The sequence below is a fragment of the Plecotus auritus genome (genome assembly GCF_963455305.1).
Source record: "Plecotus auritus genome assembly, chromosome: 12".
Taxonomy (NCBI): domain Eukaryota; kingdom Metazoa; phylum Chordata; class Mammalia; order Chiroptera; family Vespertilionidae; genus Plecotus; species Plecotus auritus.
The window spans coordinates 9,775,777-9,794,642 of record NC_137778.1 but is presented as its reverse complement, the minus strand read 5'-3'; the positions used below and the strand labels follow the sequence as shown (position 1 = coordinate 9,794,642).

At 41.2% G+C, this 18,866-nt stretch overlaps 1 protein-coding gene across 6 annotated transcripts in view; it reads right to left on the bottom strand.

The window, feature by feature from the left end:
- The window catches only part of SRGAP2 (SLIT-ROBO Rho GTPase activating protein 2), a 239,334-nt gene that overhangs the window by 217,153 nt on the left and 3,315 nt on the right, over nucleotides 1-18,866 (bottom strand). The gene's annotated exons all lie outside the window — the stretch shown is intronic.

Genomic DNA, 18,866 nt, shown 5'->3' with positions numbered 1-18,866 from the left:
CACAACTGTGGGTAATCTTTGTTACTCATAAAGAAAGGTAAAGGCGGAGATTAGAATTCCTACAATTTCCTCAGATCCAACACATTGGATGAGAAGTAAACAAAACATTCTTCTCAAAAAAAAAAAAAATTAAAAACACTAAAAATCCAAGCCTTTGGAAATGATAATGGAATACATTCGGTTCAAGTGCCAATATCTAAAATATATTTTCCTAGGAATAGCTTTAGTTTAATCCCCTCTCTCGACAAATCCCACATCACAATCTCCAATCAAACCCTCAATCAAGAAGCCATCTCATCATCCCCAAATTATTCAAATGAAGGCGATTAGCCACTCCTGCCTCCACACCTCGAAACAGCACCAGCACCAGCACCACCCAGTCATGTTTTGCTGAACTCAGCCTCTCCCACACTCCCTGGGATGTTTTAAAATAACTTGTTCATGAGCCAGCTCTATGTTAACCAGAAGAGCTCAGGTGGGGTGTGGGGAGAGAGGCCTGACTTAACTTTTCTGTAATTCACAGACTAACCCTCAGAAGGGGCCTCCAATGGAATCTCAGAGCAGGAGACAGGCTTATCAGAGGAGAGCAGGCCGCTCAGAGCTCAAGTTTCCCTCTCCTTGCTTAGCCATGCTCATCCCCTACAGGGCACAGGGAAAGAAAATGCTACCAATTCCCAAACACAAACCTTAAGTCTCCTTCAAGGGAGACCATTTCTCAAATTGAAATGTGAAAAAGCTGCAAATGGGATCAGGTATTTGACATATACAGGAGGTACCATCTATTTCCGTTGCTCTGCGACATCCCCAATTTAGAAGGCAAATGACAGATTGCATGAAAGTGGAGTTGGGGGAGTGGGAAAGGGATGGCACTGTGACTTGCCAGATGAAATTCCTCCTTGAATGTATCTGCCACCTCAAACTTAGGATGTCCAAAATAATACTCATTCTCTCGTCAAGTGCAGTGTCTCCTCCTGACTCCCCCAGGCCTACTTCTGCCCTTGCCACTGTGGCTCTTCTCCCTGTCTCCCAAGCTAGAAACCTCAGGCATTGCTGACTCTTACCTCACCCCTGGCTCCCACCCCATCTCAGTAGTTCATCTTCTCATCCTAGTAATGTCTCCCGACTACACTGTGGTCATACACGGTACCAAGAGTAAAAGAAGCAGGCTTTGGAATCAACAGATCTATGCCTCCGTCACCACTCTACCACAGGTCACCTGTCATCTTGGATCATCTGTCTGAGCACAAGTTTCTAGTTCAGTAAATGGAGAATCACACTTTCCTCATTGGTGGCTTTAAAAACTGGTCACAAATAGCAACATACTTGTAGCTCGCAACTTAGGGCCTGGAACAGACCAGTGTATACTGGGTGGGCAGAAGCAGGCCTTCTTTCCCAGCCCAGAGCAACCAGGGAGTCTCTGAAATACGACTTCATCAGGCCACTCTTCAGCTCAGACTGCCTCCATAGTCCTCCACTGCCTCAGCAGAGCCAGTTTCTGGCTGACCTTCAAGATCATCAAAAACCATCCAGCCAGACCTTATGCCTCTGTCTCCAACTCCTCTGCTCCGGCCAGTGTCTACTCACTCAGCAAACATTTACTGGCTACTGACCACATGCAAACAGGGTACTGGATGCTGGGAATGTTAAAATGAAAGGCTGCCCACCCTCAAAGAAATCACAAATGTCTTTCTGGAAGGGAGTGTGTGTCTGGGGGAAGGGGCATGGAGTGGGGGTGAGGGTGAGGGTGAGGGTGGATAAGACCAGCATTGTTTCACAGTGTAGGAAGTGATGCAGGAGTGGTGAGCACCGAGGGGGCTCTGGGAACACCACTGAAGGAAGTGCACACACTGCCTCTGTTCTTTCTTCCTACACTCAGTTAGCCAAGTCCTACTCCTTAAGTCAAGGTCTTATTCATTCTGGCCCACACCTCTCCCATCTCTGAATTCCTCAAGTTCTTATCAACACTACTCATTTTCAGTTATCCTCTGGCTGATGTCATTTCTCGTATTGCTGTGCGTTAAGTTTGTTTTTATTACTTTTTGTATACGTTGGTTGTTTTTCTCCACTGGTTTACATGACCAGAAGATGCAGACTAGACTAGACAGCTCTAAATCTTTTATGGAATCTACATAATTATCCGTGGCATAGGTGATATATTTGAAACCATTGACAACCACAAAATAATGTATTTATTAACTTTGACAGCCCTGGCCAGTTTGGCTCAGTGGATAGAGCATCGGCCTACGGACTGAAGAGTCCCGGGTTCGATTCGGTCAAGGGCATGTACCTTGGTTGCGGGCACATCCCCAGTGGGGGGGGGGGTGCAGGAGGCAGCTGATGGATGTTTCTCACTCATCGATGTTTCTAACTCTCTATCCCTCTCCCTTCCTCTCTATAAAAAATCAATAAAATAAAAACAAAACAAAACAAAACTTTGACAAACATACTCCCCACTCACTGCTAGATCCTAACTTTGGTATGGCTTACCCTTTGTGTCCAATCCAAGACTAGAAATAAGATTCCTGGCTATCTCTGAAAACCTTCCTAAAATTTTTTAAAATCTATAGTTTTTAAACCTTTAAAAATTTTTAAGTGTACGTTCTTCAAATAAAATCTTAGGTGGACACCCAATATAGTAAACATAATAGGAGAGCTGTTCTGGTTGGCGCTGTGGTGACAGCCTAATGCTGCCTACCTCATGTGGGGAACATTCACGTCCTCCCCAGTGGTCCCTGCCATACATTCCATGCATGCAGTTAACAACGCCGCAGCATGTTGGAGAGGTTATCTTGCCCACAAACATCTGGAAACTGGATATATATACAAATATGACAGTACAAATCAATGGGTTGGGGAAAGCAGTTGGACCCTCTCAATAACTGGGACTACAACAAATGGTTAGTCATATAGAATATAAAATAAATCTAAATTCCCTACCTCATACCATTTACAAAAATAAATTCCTCATTTATTAAGGCAGATATTTGAGAATCAAAACGTTGAAACCTTTAGAAGAAAATTATAGGAGAATATCCTTATGATTTCAGGATAGAAAAAGTTATCCTGTGTGTTTTTAAATAAGTACAAACAATAAAGGAAAAGCTAGATGGACTTGATATATTAAAATTTAAAATTTCATATATATCTAAGGATCCAATAAAAAGTAAAAAGATAAGCCAACTCTGGAAGAAAGTATTTGCAACCTATACTACTATCAATAAAGAATGAGTAGCCAGAATATATTTAAAAAAACACCTACACATCAATAATAATAATTTTAAAAGGACAACCTAAAAGAGCTATCTATAGATTGCAATTGTTGATGATAGCTCATATTCTCCCAGAGTTTAAAGGACAGAACACAGTGAAATGGAGTCTTGTCCTACTTATACATATTTATATTTTACTAGTAGCCCTGCGCACGAATTCGTGCACCAGTAGCTTGCCAGTAGCTCCCTGCCACCCTCCAGTTGCTCTCCGCCTGCTGCCCCACCCTCTTGTAGCTCCCCCCAGCCCCCTTCCACCCCCAACCCCCCTCATAGCTTGTTGCCCTGCCCCCTCCTGTAGCTCTCTGCTGCCCACTTGTAGCTCGCTGCCCCACCCTCCTGCTGATCCGTGATCCAGTCGTTACACAGTCAGTGGGGCGTAACGACCATTTGCATATTACATCTTTATTATATAGGATTATCATTTATAACATTTGTTACCATATATAATCTCAGTCTATTTATAAAACAACCCTGGATATAGGCCGAAGATATCACTTCTTAGTGAGAAGCAAAACGTAGATTTTTCAACCTTCTAATCCACAATCTTTCCATTAAAAAAAATTGAATTCCACTTTTTAAAAACCCTTGTTCACACAAAAATCTGTACATGAATGTTCATAGTAGCTCTATCCATAATAGCCAAAAACTGGAAACAACCCAGCTGTTCTTCAATGGACAAATGGTTAACAAATTGTGTACATCCATAAAATGGAATGCTATTCAGCAACAAAAAGGAGCAAACGAGTAATACACACAACCTAAATGAATCTCCAGAGAATTATGTTGAGTGGGGGGGAAAGCCAATCCTAAAAGGCTACATACTATATGGTTCCATTTAGAAATATTTTTTAAATGGCAAGATTATATAGTCATGGAATGGTTCCAGGAGTTAAGGACTAAAATGGATAGGTGGGTAAAGGGGGTGTGGGGGGGGGGGGCAGACAAGGACTATAAAAGGGCAATGTGAGGGATCCATGTAGTAATAGAACTGTTCAGTATTTTGACTGTATCCATGTCAATGTCTTCGTTGTGATATTGTACTATAGTTTTGCTGGATGTTAATCACTGAGAGAAATTAAGTAAAGGGTATGTGCAGTCTCTCTGTATTATTTCTTAGGACGGCATGTAAATGTATAATTATCTCAAAATATTTTTTAAAAGGCCTGAAATCACCCTGCCCTGTTGTAGTGCCATTCTGAGATTAAATTAGATAAAACATGGAAAGGCACTTCACAGATTGCCAAGTGCTCTATAAACACTAGGGGACAATCACCATCTTCCTCCACAACCATCCTCATTAACATTGTCAGATTATGTTCTCATGTATTGGGCCTTGAACACCCCTCTACTGTGGTCCTACCACTGTACTTGTGTGATCTGTCCATCCCTTTGAATAGACTGTTATTTAGCTCTATTTGCCCACAACTTAGCACTACAGTAAGCACTAAATAAATGGGTGCCAGGTTGAAATTAGCTCATCATTTTCTTTTTGAATACAAAGTGTCCTAACACTGGTGGAAGCAAGGAGGGGAGTGAACTGGGAAGAACAGCCCATCAGCCATGAGCCCATACCTTGGAAGTTTTATCAACTACCGACTCCTTCCCTGAGCCACTGAGAACCCAAGTGAAGCAAAGGCCTATACAGAGGGTGTGGCAACAGCAACAAAAACCTGAGTTCAATTCATCAGGCTCCTTTTTTTAACCTATTTCAAGCTCTGCAAATGAAGAAATTGACCATTTACAGTTTGGGTCAGTGGAAAATATGTGAAGGTATGCTCTTCTGGAAAGGATTTCAAAGGATAGCTGACAGCCCTTTTCCTGAAATAATTAGACTGAAGAATTACGGAGGGGCCAGGGAAGGGGAAGAAGAATGTACTAACGGATCTATCAGGATATCTCTCAGAGACTTCATCCTCTCTGCCTGGACAAACATTTGGCTCCTGAGTTAGGGAGGGGGTTCCCATGCCCTGAAAACAATGCTAGCTCCTCACTCCTCCTCCAAATAGTTTTCCAGCATTTAAAAAAAAAAACAAGCGGGTGCTTTTCTGAGCCTAATGTTATCGGATAATTTTTCAAATTCTTACTCAATTACATATCACTCTCTTATCTGCAGTCTCCACAGGCCAAATAGCCCTGCTTTCACATCATGCCCACTGAGCTTGCTGAACACAAGTATCCCTCCCAAGTAATTCCAACTCTCATAAACATGAGATCATTTTACATTAAGTTCTGTAGAAGTGTGCCTTTTCTTCTAGGAGGAGTAAGATTTGAGGCAACAGGTTAAAACCTTGGGAGGTTTCTGTTTTTGCCTTAGATAATGATTAACTCTTTTTTGATGCTGAATCCAGAAGAGCTGGCATTTCTGGACTGGCAATCCTGCGCCCTGGCCAAAAAAGCAAAAGAAAGCTCACACACACATTGACTCTTAGAAGGAAAAACTGGCACAAATCAGTGTCAAGCTTTTGCAGTGGGAGCACTACCTTAGTTTGAAGGAGTAGTAGGTATTTTCAAATCGTGTTGTTACTGGCTTTAAAAATCTCTAGATCAAGAACTTCACTAATCAAAGCAACAGATACCATCTACCCAAAATGTTTCGATGTTTCGTTTCAAGTTGCTGACAGCAAAGAGTTGAGATAACTTACATCACCACAAATCACTGAATAAATAAGAGAGATCAAGAGATAAAGCACAAGTGACTCCAAGGAAGTCTAATACACAAAGCCTACTAATGTCATTTAAAGATGAAACCATAAACCAAGAGTAGGAAAGATGAGCAGGAAGAACCTTCTATATCTCTTCTCTAACTTCTATCCTTCCCTCAAGACAATAATCCACATGTAAAAAGGTGGAAGGAGCCAGGCCGGAGTGGGTCAATGGTTGAGTATCGACCTATTTACCAGGAGATCACGGTCGGGGTACTTGCAAGGGTTGCAGGGCTCCATCCCCAATGGGGGAGGTGTAGGAGACAGTCAATCAATGCTTCTCTCTTATCATTGACTAGAGGACTGGTGCACGAAATTCATACACTGGGGTGAGGGGGAGGTCCCCTCAGCCCATCCTGCGCCCTCTCACAGTCCAGGAGCACTTGGGGGCAGTCAAACATCCTTAGCGCTGCTATGGAGGCAGGAGAGGCTCCCGCCACCACCGCTGTGCTCGCTAGCCATGAGCCCAGCTTTGGGCTGAGCGGCACTCCCCCTGTGGGAGCACACTGACCACCAGGAGGCAGCTTCTGCGTTGAGCATCTGCCCCTGGTGGTCAGTGCACGTCATAGCGACCGGTTGCTCCGCTGTTTGGTCGATTTGCATATTAGCCTTTTATTATATAGGATGTTTCTATCTCTCTCTCCTTCACCCTTCATCTATGAAATCAATAAAATTGTCCAATATTATGTAGCTAGTCTTCTATTACCCTACAGCCCTCCCTCCCTATGAATATTTTTTAAATGCTATAATGATAAAAATATAAGCTGTCACTATTATTAATAGTACTCATTATAAATCAATAGACAGTTACTTAGACTATTTATTAGGTGACAAAAACAACAACAAACAAACGTGAAAACATTTCAATTCCGGATTACAGCACACCACATCACAATCCACAAAGAAACCCCTGAGTTGACCAAGGGCCTAACATGAAGAGTAGAAGAGGCAAGAGGCCATTCTGCATCCTAGGACATCCTGAAGTCATTTCCCCGACAGCACAGATGTCTAGATGAACCCTACTCGGGTTCCACATCCATACCACCTCCCCCCACCCCAGTTTGTCCCAGCCCAGATGTCAGAGATTAAAAGCCTCCCACTTCCTATTTCTTTCATTTTAATTAAAGACAATCACTCAATTTCCTTTTTCTTTTGAATTCAAGTACAGCACACAACAACATAAATGTCTATAACACCAAGCATTACACAAGCTTCATCTCACACCAGTAAAAGCAGGGAATTTTCTCAGTCTGTAGGTCTCAAGGCTTACTGGAAGTCCAAAGTACACACACACACACTAGAGGCCTGGTGCACAAAATTCATGCATGAGGGGGGGTGGTCCTTCAGCCCGGCCTGCATCCTCTCCAATCCAGGTCCCCTCAGAGGATGTCCGACTTGCAATCTGGAACCTCTGGCTCCTAACGGCTCATCTGCCTGCCTAATCGGCCCCCCTGCTGGCCTGGTCACCCCTAACTGCTCTCCCCTGCTGGCCTGGTTGCCCCTAACTGCCCTCCCCTGCCAGCCTGATGCCCCTAACTGCTCTCCCCTGCCAGCCTGGTCACCCTAACTGCTCTCCACTAAATGCCCCTGCCTCGGCCCCCGCCACCATGACTTTGTCCGGAAGGACATCCAGAAGGATGTCCAGAAAATGTCTAATTAGCATATTACTCTTTTATTAGTATAGATGTCCTGATTAAAGCACTGATTGTACCTAGTAATGGAGTCACAAATCCACCTCTAGGCCCATCAAGTAACTATCCCTCCCCTTGAATTTTCTTTATATTTTTTCTCCCCTTGAATTTACTTTCTTTTATTTTTCTCCCCTTGAATTTTCTAACCGCGAAGCACCTCTTCCTATGAGATAGTGGCACCTAACCAAATATCACTTCAACTGCTCTCCAGGCCAGCTGCCAATCTGCCATCACCTGGGGTTACCCTCCAGAAGTGTGCAGCAGCCATGCAGACATGGCAAGCCCTGAGATGAGGAGAGTGTCCTTCAGAAAATATAACAGATTTTGTACTTACAAGTGTGCATGTTCAATAAGAGAAAATCTGTCATCAATAGGGGTGAAATTGTCATCTTCAATAACTTCAATAAGCAAGAATCATAACCCACTTGGAAATGTTCTGATTAACTCCTTACTTCCTAGATAAGAAAACCAAGCCATAGGCAGGTCAAGTAGGTGTGTACTGGGAAGACATTTAGAATACTGCATTCACTACTTTATGCATCAAGATAATAGGAAATAAAACAACCAATTAAATGTATAGAGTATTTTATAGTTTCAAAGGCCTTTCAAATTATTCTTTCACAGCAGTGTTAAGTCAGCCTGGGTTCATACTCTGCCTTCATCATAAGCTGTGTGTTTTGGAGTAAGTTATTTAACCTCCCTGTGCCTCACTTGTAAAATGATGGTAATAATAGTAGCGACCTAATAGGGCTGTTGGGAGATTCATGAGTTAATATATGTCATCCTTAAAGCAGAGCTTAGACAGCAATACTAGCCATCATCATCATCCTTATTAGCCAGGACTAAGAATTGTTGTCCCCATTGTACAGATGAGGTGAATTACCTCCCAAATCACAGTTGTAAATGGCAAAGCAAAGCCAGAACCCAAGCTTTCTGCCTCCAAATCCGCACTCTCTCCTATGGAACCATTCTGTCTATATAGAACCCTGTAGTTCAATTTTCCATGACCCAAACTAATATTGCTCCAAAATAGGTACCTCAGTCAAGAACTCTCCCTAATAAACAGCTTACTCATCTGACAAGATCTGGCCCAATACCCCAACAATAATAAATACATACATATGTATATACATACATACACACACACAAGAAAAAGACTAGTGGGAAAAGGGAACAGATCTCAAGGGGTTTAAATATTTGAAGAAATTGTTGGCAACTATTCAGAAACAGGATGTATTTCTTAAAGCTCCTGGCATGTCACGTCTTGGCCAGCTCATGCTCTTGGGTCCCTTTGTTTTCTGTGCTTTGTCTTCCTGTGGAGCCCTGGCCACCCAGCCACCACAGCTGGCGAGGCCACCTTCTCCAGGGAGAAGCACTCAGACCCTGCCCACCATGTTGTGTGTGATTCAAAATGCAGAATCTGGGTTCAGACAGCAAAGACAAGGTCCCAACTTTTCACAGTGCCACTCAGGTCCCCTGCCCACAGATTAATGCATGTGAAAAAGAAACAGTTAAAAAAAAAAAAAGACACTCCCTTCTCCCTAACAGGTGGCATCCTAAAATACCAACAGGGGTGCACTTCCCAGCTATTTTTCCTTCCTCACAAATACATTCATTCACAATCTTAAATAAAGTCAAGGCTACTTAATATGACATGACTTGAAAAACCAGGAGGAAGACTTTTCCTGTTTGTCGCTTTGGACCTTTCCTCCCATTTACCATAGAACACGCAGCTGCTTCTAACCAGGCAATAGCTCTCTCCAAACCCAGCTTCAAGTAAGTGTCACTCCAGTTCCTTTTCCAGGTCAACTCTGTTTTAACTCCTGGGCAAAAAAGACCTAAACTCTCTCAACTTTTAGACTTTGAATATCTGTTTAAAATGATACATAAATCCTGGACAAGTGTGGAATGTGTTTTTCAATTACAGGAAATCTTTTGTTTTAAACTTTTTGGAATTTCAGAGTTAATATTTTTCTTGGTTTCCAAGGAGAGAGATGTGACTGAAGAAATTTGATCAACTCAATTATAATTTTAAGGCAAGGATTCTAAAGAGGGCTGTGGGGTAGTAAATAAAGAAAAACATCCCCCACTGCAGAGCCTCCATACTATATAGTTTGTACCTGTCCTTTTTTTTTTAATATATATATATATATATATATATATATATATATATATATATATTGCTTTCAGAGAGGAAGGGAGAAGGAGAGAGAATAGAAACATCAATGATGAGAGAGAATCATTGATCGGTTGCCTCCTGCACACCCCCTACTGAGGATCAAGCCCGCAACCCAGGCATGTGCCCTTGATCGGAATCGAATCCAGGACCCTTCAGTCTACAGGCGGATGCTCTATCCACTGAGCCAAACCAGCTAGGGCTGTTCTTATCCTTGTGTAGTGACAATATTCACAATGTTTGATATGCTCTGAATTTCAAATAACATTAACATAAGGAGAAGGCCTTTCACTGGAGTAGGGGGAGAAATGCAGAAGCATGGCATTATGGCACTGTCACATTCAACCTCAACTCAAAAAACATTTACAGCTTGACCTGCGTGGTGCAATGGTTAAGCATCGAACTGTGAACCAGAAGGTCATGGTTCCATTCACTTTAATAGCTGATAACTCACTTATTTTTCACTCCTTTTCAGGTTTAACTCATTTGAAATAACAGGGTGATACAATAATATAAGTAAGCATAAAGACACTGCTGAGATGCTGAGGGGTATGTGGATTAACCATGTGCAGAAAGCAAGGGGGAGATGCTGAGAAATCCTGCTTGGAATCCTGCATAGGGTCACTGTGTGGAGAGCAGGGGTAAGCAGGGAAGACTTTATGGAGCTGGATTTTAAAGGATGAATAAGTGTTTTCCAGGTTGAAGGAAAAGGACCCATTCCAAGAAAGGACACAGCATGAGAAAGAAGGAAGTATGAAACAACATAATATGGTAAGAAAACTAGGTATTATAAAATGTGAGCAAAGTAGGAAGTGATGGGTGTAAACAGTCTTTTATGCTGTGATCTTAACAGAATAGTTTGTGTTTTTTTTAAAAAAAAATCACTTTTGTGCTTTTATGTAAAATATGTTATCAAGATCAAATTAAGAAACTATTTTTAAAAATATTATTTGTAGTAGTGTAGATCATTCATTTACACATACATCATTAGAGCCAATATACAGGGTGTCCCAAACATGTATACACACTTTACAGCTGATAGCTCAATTGATATTTCTTTCTTTTCAGCTAGACTAAGCTTTGAACAAAGGAAATTCATCCTGAAATGCTAATGCAAGTTTGAAAACACAGCTGAAGTAGAAACACTGCCTATATAATTATTCAAAGTATATACTGATACACACCCTGTGTCCCCAAAAAATGTGTACACACTTTAATAGCTTATAACTCACTTAAATTTCACTCCTTTCCAGGTTTAGCTGATTTGAAATAACAGGGGAAGCCAGACTAAACTTTGAACAAAGAAAATTTATCCCCTAGGCTTATTTATGGGGATACATAAAAGATAAAGTTTACAATACAAAACCAGCAACAATTGACAGGGGCACAAAAATACCAAATGAAATGATTCTTGATATTTGCAATTCCATTGCCTCGAGTTATCAGCAGTTCCTGGACCAGAACGGCCATCAGTTTGAAAACAGGTGTTGACAAAAAAAAGTATTCATTTCTGTAGATTCTTTTAAATTTTGAAAATGAACTAGATGTTGCCTTACCCGGTTTTGCTCAGTGAATAGAGCGTCGGCCTGTGGACCGAAGGGTCCCAGATTCAATTCCGGTCAAGGGCATGTACCTTGGTTGCAGGCTCCTCCCCAGCCCAGGCACTGGTCGGGGTGCGTGCAAGAGGCAACCAATCCATGTGTTTCTCTCACATTGATGTTCCTCTCTATCTTTCCCTCTCTATTCCACTATCTCTAAAAGAACAATGGAAAAATATCCTTGGGTGAGGATTAACACACACACAAAAAAAGAAAGAAAATGAACTGGATGTTACTAAACACTGGCTTTATAATCATTCAAAGTGTATACATTTTCTTGGGACACCCTATATATTTACTAAGAGCCACCATTTAGGCTACAATACTGTTATAGACATGTTTCCTATCTGAAGAAACTCCCATAATAAGAACTACTTACTTACCATTTAATATTTGCCACACACTGAACTAGCATTTTACACATATTTGCATAACCAGCAAAGTAGGTCTTGTTTATGTCACAGAAGAGGAAGCCTAGAAGAAAATTTAAGTGACTTGAGCCAGGCCATAGAGAAAGAAGGTAATGTTGACAAGACTCAACTGAGGGCTGGTTCCAAAGCCTGTGTTCTTTGCATTGCATTACACAACCTCAAAACATTCCTACCAGAAGTGCAGTAGAAAAGAGAAGACTGAAAGACATTTAAAATAGAAGGCAATACAAGATCAGTGTCATAGTGCTGTGTGAGTGAACCTAAGAAGAAGGGCATTTCTGGTCAAAGTGACCAAGAAAGACATCCAAGAAAAGTTGGTTTTACTGGAAGGGTGAGATTTCAGTAGGTGGAGATGTGGGGCTGGGCAGGGAGATAGAGGTAGTCCACAAACAGCACTTAGAACTCTGGTGACAGGATGTTCTAATTCTTGTTCTATCATTCACCAACTGCAGCCCTAGGGCAAGTCACTGAAATCTCCTACACCTCACTTTCTTCATCAGCAAAATGGGGTAACAGCAATAATTCCTCCTGGAGTTGGTATAAGGATTAGGAAATAAACTATATAGAGAATTTAGTATAATGCCTAGTACATAGTAAACCACAAACAAACAGCAAAATGTCATCTAATAGTACATGCATTGAATGAATGGCAAATAGTTCAGATAGGCCTCCAATCCTCTTAAAATGAGAAATATGATTAAAATGATAAAATTGAGGCTAAGATTGAGAACCTAGTTAATGTTCACCTGGGAAGTTGGTCTCTATTCAGCAGACAATATGGAATCAAACATTAGAGGAAAGAAGTCATATTCCTAATATTCAGGATCTCCCAAAGGAACCCCTCTAGGCCCTCCCCTTGGCACCTGGCTCAGCTATAACCCCTTTAAAAGAGGCATGAGGCCCTAGGGCCTGGTTCAAGCCCTCTACAGAAAAACAGATACTGTCATTCACCAACTCCTAGCATGTACAAGATTTTTTTCTTTCTCCCCCTATGCTATGCCCTCCCTCCTAAACACATAGTAATGGCTACCACATAATTATGAACTAAGCTTCCCTGGGAAACTGTCTTTATGCACAAAGGTTAAATAAAGTTTCCAGGAACCAACATGGGTAGCTTGGATCATTATTTACTTTTTAAAACTTGGTAAAACCTGGCTTTTACTTGTTTTTAAACTAATGTAATTTCTATAATGAGGTTATTATATTATATATCAATGCATTATAATAAAGAAAATTTTGGTGGTGATGGTTACGTTCACTTATCTTGATTATGATGGTTGCATGGGTGTATAACATGTCAAAATTTATCAAATGTATTTCTTAAACATGTGCTGTTTCCTGGCTGGTGTTGGTTAGTGGTTACAGCAGCAGCCTATACACAGAAGGGTCATGGGTTCAATTCCCAGTCAAGGGTCAAGGGCATGTACCGGGGTTGCAGGTCCTATCCCAATGGGGTGGGGGGGAGGCGGCAACTAATCAATGTGTCTCTCTCACATTGACGTTTCTCTCTCCACCCGCCACTCTCTCTAAAAATAAAACAATGGAAAAAATATCCTCTGGTAAGGATTAACAACCAAAAAAAAGTGCTGTTTTGCTGTTTATTATGTCAGTTAAACCTCAATAAGGCTTTTTAAATTATAATAAAAGTTTAGTAATTCATGTAATTGTTAACAATATAAAAGAGTTATTAATACATAATGCTCATATTATAAACATAAATACATATTAAGAAAATAAAAATATGAATGCATATATTAAATCTTAGCTCTAAAAAATTTATGACAGGTGATTAAATAAAAATGTATATGAAAGCTGGTACAACTTTGATGTGGAGGACATTTTTTAAAAATAGGGATATATCCACATTCACAGCAGTATTATTTGCAATTGCCAAAAGGTGGAAGCAACCCGAGTGATGAATGAATACACAAAATGTAGTTTTGACAAATGCTACATGGATAAACCTTGAAGACATTACAGTAAGTGAAATTAGCCAATCACACAAAAGGACAAATACTATATCCTTCTACTTATAGGATGTACCTAAAGTAGTCAAATAGAGACTGAGGAGTGAGATTGGGGGAGGAGGGGGAGATTGTTTAATGGGTACAGAGTTTCAACCTCGCAAGATGAAAAGAGTTCTCTGGGTAGATGGTAGTGATGGCTGCACAATATAAATGTACTAAATGCCACTGAACTGAACACTTAAGAATAGTTAAGATGGTAAATTTTATGTGATGTGTATATTTTATTTACAATTAAAGAAATGAGAATTCCTACACATTATTGTAAAAATCAGTAAAGGTGTTATTTTTGTCATTTAAAAAAATCTTTTTAAGCCCTCTCATTATTTACATTTAAAACAGACAACTTCTGAGGTAACTTTCCCAGGTTCCCCAAAAGGCCCATTCAATAGCTGACACCAGGTTAAAACTTTCACTTGAATTTCATTAGGAGTAGAAATCTACATATTGACTTTTTCCCTGCGACATGACATAATATTTTCCTAATGAAGCCCTTAGGACGCATTTTCCCATGAAGAAAACCTGTCTTCTGTAAAGAGAACCTACAGGTGTCACTGACAACCCACGTATATCTGGAGCAAACTGGGGGAGTTTGAGTGAGGGGCTGGGCACCTACTGATTTTTCGAGGGTGTGGACCCTACCTCTCAGGGCCAGATCAGACTCTGCAAACTTGATTGCAGAGAAACAATCAGGGTTTGTCCAGGCTTTTCACCTGTGTGGTGTGTGTCAATGTGGGCATAACTAACCACCTGATGGGCTTCTCCAGAAGAAATTTCAGTCCTCATTTCCCAAGAGAATGCCTGAAATTAGAAAAGCTGAGGACTCCTCAGAACACTGTTTTAATCATTGCTACTTTGTACAGCATACAGCATCCCCAGCTCCTTGCCCAACCACCTTCCTCCAGGGTCCTTCAACTCTGAGACAGAGAATACTTGAATTTTTCCAAGAGCTTCATTTTCTTCCAGGAATTCACCTGACTGCAGACTCCTATTTTCCCTGAGCAAGGGAAGAGGAGCCTTCAATCAGCTCACAGGAAGATGACAGCATCTGCTTGGGGATTCCAATGAGATATTTTACTGTAGCTTTTCACAAACTGATTATATTTAAAGATCCCTTGGGGAGTGGGGGCTGGGAGGAAAGAAGCTTCGGAGAAGACCTTCATTGACATGAGTGAAGAACCGCTCAGACCTCCCAAGGGAACAAGTTGTTTAAATACCAGCAATCCACATTCCCAAATGCATGTGCACACACAATATGTCTAGTTTTAAATTTCATCCCCTGCTCTGAAAGGGTCCTGAAAGAGTTAAATTGTTCCAGGCAAAGGCCTGAGCTTTTCTATCAAAATGCTCCAGATGGAAATTACAAAATTTCACTGCTCAGCTCCATGGTGCGGTGCGCACCCACTGTTCTTCTAAGACATTAAAAAAAAAAAGACAAGACAAGACCTCTAATGTTCTGCAGAGAGAGAATTTGACTGCTCAGCACAGTGCCACTCTGTTTCAGATTATTTCTCCTGGAATATTTGCATTAACTGTCAATCTCAAGCCTTTTTGGGGACTGTAAAAACTCAAGGTGTGGAGGGGGTAAAGGAAAGGGGGTCTTGGATAAAGACAAGACAATGGCTGGGACTGTATGCAGTGATATGAACCCACCCAAATACCACCCAGATTATTGCCTCTGGAACCATGCACCTTATCACCTTCCACTGCTCCAATCCCAAAGATGACAGCATCTGCTTGGGGATTCCAATGAGATATCCCCAAAGAGGCTAAAAGGCTAGAGGCCAAAAAACTTTAGGTTATGACCATGAATCTGACTAGGGTTGTCAAGAATTTCCAGAGATTAATGTATGTGAAAGAGCTTTGCAAACTGGAAAGAATCACATAAAAGCACCAAGAATATTATTGCTCTCAAGGCAGACATTGAGAGGCATGAACTTTCAAAGGAATCTGAACACCCACAAACCAGAAACAATGATGGTTTTTAAGAAGGCGGCTACAAGGCAGACTGACTGAGAAGGCAAGCCCCTCATAAAAGCAGATGGGACAGGGTTAGGCCTGCAGCCTCAGAAGTTCTTTAGGGTATATGCAAGCAAGTGGTTTAAAGGGAGGCAAAAATCATGAGATATACTGGGTCCCAAAAGTCCATTTAGAGCTCACTTGACTCAAACCATTCTGATTGAAAAGCAAGACCCAGGACTGTGGTCAAATACATATACGCCAACAGCAGCCAACAATTAGACAGTGTACCTCTTTGTTTTATAGGTCTAGAACAGCAATTTTTCAACCGGTGTGCCGCAGCACACTGGTGTGCCACAAGAATTTTTAAAGCAAGCAATACCTATTTATTCAGGGGCACTGACTTCTTTTCCCTTAGACTGTCAGATTATAAAATAACAACAGCCAACAGAATAATAGCCATCTGGTGTGCATGAATGAAAATTATACTTTTTTATTTTGTCAGATTGGCAAAAGAATATATTTTTGGTGTGCCACAGAATTTTAGTAATTAGTTATGTGTGCCATGAGATGAAAAAGGTTGGAAATGGCTGGTCTAGAGGGTTTAAGTAACTGGCCCAAGATACATTTCGCTACTATGGGAGAAATTTACAAGAACTCAAATTTCATTCCTAGACTTGTTTCCTATCATCTAACAGCAGGCCCTTTGGGAATGCATAGGCAAACAGGTCAACAAGAGGAAAGGTTAGCTAACAGAAAGCAGACTGTGCTATCACTAAGCACTTACAAGTGCCAGATACTGTGCTAAATGAGTTTTATATACTATTTCATTGAATCCTAATAACTACCTTAGCAAATGCACATTATTTTCCAAATTAGGAAATTGAGGCTCAGACAAGTCATGCATCTGGCCCAAGGTGCCAGGCAAGTGAGTAGCAGAACTGAGATTTAACCTGGATCCCTTAGACTCAAAAACTTGTGATCTTAACCACCACACCAAAACAGCAATTTTCTTTATTATGTTGGCATCTATAAGAGAAGTAAGACTGGCAGCACTATGAGTCCCAGGAAAGTCATATTCTGATAAGGGCTTCTAGCTAATGGGGGAGAGGAGCTAACGCAGAACCCATGTCCTTTGTCTCCAAGATCCATGCTCTTCCATGGAGACCAAGGGCTCTAGAATGTAAGCTCCAAATGGGAGGAGATTTTGGCTTGTTGACTGCTACATCGCCACTCCCAGAACACGTGGAAGGCACTCAATAAATAGGTGATGAATAAAGGAATGGAGTCAATCTGCTGGGTGACCTTGGGGGTGGGGAAGCTTGTTATCCTCGCTAAACCTGTTTCTTCATGCAACAAATAGAGAATGAAATAATACCCACCTTCAGAGTTGATATGAGAATTAAATGAGACAATTCTTATAAAGCACTTGTGACAGGCTGGAACATAATGAGCACCCAAAATGTAATCTATTATTATTATATTTCTACTATTATTCATTGACAAATTTTGACTTCCTAAGATTCCCCCCGCTACTGTGGTCAGAAAATGTTTCATAGTAAATATGAATATAATAAAATAAAGAACTAGGAGTTGGTAACCTGCTTCTAGTTTCAAATCTACCACTGCCTAGCTGCATGACCTTGACAAGCCTCTTAATTTTTCTATACTCTTCTCAGCTATAAAATGAGGGACTAAAACATTCAAATCAGTTTCATAAGCATTTATTGGGCACCTTCTCTGAATAAGACATCATGCTCAGCCACTATAAAATCTATGAATAGTGTCGATGAAAAAATATCAGAGCAAAGCAAAACAGTCCCCCACTTGGTGGCAAGGTGAAGGAGAAATCCCAAATAGCCAACTTCATTACATCATCTCAAGGAGCAATGTTTGTAAATACACAGTGTTTAATTTTGAGACATTCGTGAGAAATCCTTCACCATTAAGGAATCAGCAGATACAGTTCTATTAACACCTATCAACCCTGAACCTTCCAAAATAATAAACATGTAAAATCATTTTGCACCTTAATCAAATGGCATGCTTCTGGAGAGAAATCTGGGAAAGTCAAAGTTATTCACACTCCCTATGGCAACAGTTAAGAATAGGATGTGTTTAAAAAAAAAAAAAAAATAGAATGACATATCTGGTTAAAACTGCAGGGGTGAAGGGTGGGGGGTGAGAGGGAATTCCAGAAGCAGAATGCAGTGCATCTGGTCAGGACATGGAGGTAGTGGCCTATTGTTTACAAAAACAGGCTTGGATTATGAACAGTGACAAGAGGCCAAGACCTCAATTATCATTCACAACCACACCTCTCCCAATCCCAATTCAACTGAAGCTATCAATCAGTCAACGCCCCCATCTTCTGTCATAAACCCACCAATATTTGTAGCCAAGTGGAGAAGGTCTCTCAGGGTACCACCAGCATTGACCCAGCTAATGACATTAAAAAGATCCCACAGGCACAATGGGGACTTCAAACTACCTCCAACCTTCTAAGGTATAAGACAGCTGCCCATTTCAAACTCTTAGCTCTACCCCACCCCAGCAATCATTAGAGGGGAGACATGGCCCTTTCCAAGTCTTCTATGATAGGAAAAAGTCTCCTTGAATTGGTGCAGGGAAAGGAGGGGCCCCTCCCTCTGTACTCTGAAACAAAGGAAAACCCAGAGCTCCAACCATGTGGTGTAACATTCAAGGCCACCCACCTCTCCCATTCCCCAGCTGAGGAGGTCTCAATGGGCTAGAGCCACATGGCTCTTCCCAGTCACCGGCCAGGAAGGGACAGTGCTTTGCACAAACACATGCTGGGGCTCCTAATCAGGGGGAAACCCCTCCTATAGGAATTGCTGGTTTAAAAAAGAAAAGGGGCTTTTCTTTTTTAAGAAAAAGAAAACCACACCTCTCCCAATCCAAGTCCACTAGATGTGAAGACAGGTCCTTTGGTCTTTTCAGATCCACATTTTGCTTTACCCTTCACATTTTTGCAGGTAAGTGGGTCATTAAAAGC